Source organism: Malurus melanocephalus, unplaced genomic scaffold (assembly GCF_030028575.1).
Source record: "Malurus melanocephalus ecotype Western Australia unplaced genomic scaffold, MMel_1.1 scaffold_1330, whole genome shotgun sequence".
In the NCBI taxonomy this organism is placed as follows: domain Eukaryota; kingdom Metazoa; phylum Chordata; class Aves; order Passeriformes; family Maluridae; genus Malurus; species Malurus melanocephalus.
In genome coordinates, this window is record NW_026624562.1 from 438 (window position 1) to 2,175 (window position 1,738).

Genomic DNA, 1,738 nt, shown 5'->3' on the forward strand with positions numbered 1-1,738 from the left:
AGCATTCCAGCAAGGCCGGGCACACAGCCTATCTATGGCAGCTCCCATGGACAACCAGGACCCAGCACGGACATTGTCCCACATGGAAAAAAAACCTCAGCAGCACACCTCTGCCTGGCCATGACAAGAATAAGCAGGATCTGAGTGTCATCTCCCAGACATAGACTTCTCATGTGCTGAACACCAGCAGCCAGGTAGTTTGCTGCATGTCCCAGGAGACCCACATCAAGCATAGCAGTCATATCCCTGTATGAGTCCATGGTAGGGTCTCCACTGGGATCCAGCAGCCCAGCCAGAGTCCAGCAGTCCATCAGGACCGGGCACACAGCCTGCCTGTGGCAGTCCCATGGACAACCAGGACCCAGCACTGCCATGGTCCCACATGGAAGAAAACCTCAGCAGCACACATGTGCCTGGCCCTGACAAAAATGAGAAGGAGCTGAGTGATCTCCGCAACAGAGGTTTCCCGTGTGCTGAACATCAGCACCCAGGAAAGTTGCCAGGCATCCCAGGAGACCCACATCAAGTACAGGAGCTGTATTCATGCAAGAGTCTCCTTCCTGGTTTCCACTGGGATCCAGCAGCCCGTCCAGAGACCAACAGTGCAGCAGGGCCGGGCATACAGCATCTATGGCAGCCCCCATGGGCAACCAGGACGCTGCGCTGCCATGGTCCCATGGAAGAGAGCCTCCGCAGGACACCTCTGCCTGGCCCTGACAGAAATGAGAATGATCTGAGTGATCTCCCAGACAGAGCSTTCTCATGTGCTGGACACCAGCACCCAGGTAAGTTGATGTGCACCCGGGAGRCTCACAGGTACAGGAGTTGTATCCCTGTACGAGTCCATGGCAGGGTCTCCACTGGGATCCAGAGGCCCATCCAGAGTCCAGCAGTCCAGCAGGACNCAGACGTCCAGCAGGGCCGGGCACACAGCGTATCTATGGCAGCTGCCATGGGCAACCAGGACCCAGAACTGCCATGGTCCCACGGAAGAGATTCCAAGCAGCACACCTCTGCCTGGCCCTGACAGAAATGAGAAGGATCTGAGTGATCTCCCCAACTCCAGGGATTTCTCRTGTGCTGAACACCAGCACCAAGGTAATTTGCCAGGCATCCCAGGAGACCCACGTCAAGTACAGGAGCTGTATGCCTGCAAGAGTCTCTTGCCTGGTCTCCACTGGGATCCAGCAGCCCATCCAGAGACCAACAGCCCAGCATGGCCGGGCACACAGCCTCTATGGTAGCTCCCATGGGCAACCAGGASCCAGAACTGCCATGGTCCCACGGAAGAGAACCTCAGCAGCACAACTTTGCCTGGCCCTGACAGAAATGAGAATGATCTGAGTGATCTCCCAGACAGAGCCTTCTCAGGTGCTGAACACCAGCACCCAAGTAACTTGCTGTGCACTCCGGGGGACTCACAGGTACAGGAGATGTATCCCTGTATGAGTCCATGGCAGGGTCTCCACTGGGATCCAGCAGCCCATCCAGAGGCCAGCAGTCCATCAGGACCGTGCACACAGCCTGCCTCTGGCAGTCCCATGGACAACCAGGACCCAGCACTGCCATGGTCCCACATGGAAGAAAACCTCAGCAGGACACCTCTGCCTGGCCATGACAAAATTGAGAAGGATCTGAATGTCATCTCRTAGACAGAGATTTCTCATGTGCTGAACATCAGCACCCAGGTAAGTTGCCAGGCATCCCAGGAGACCCACGTCAAGTACAGGAGCTGTAT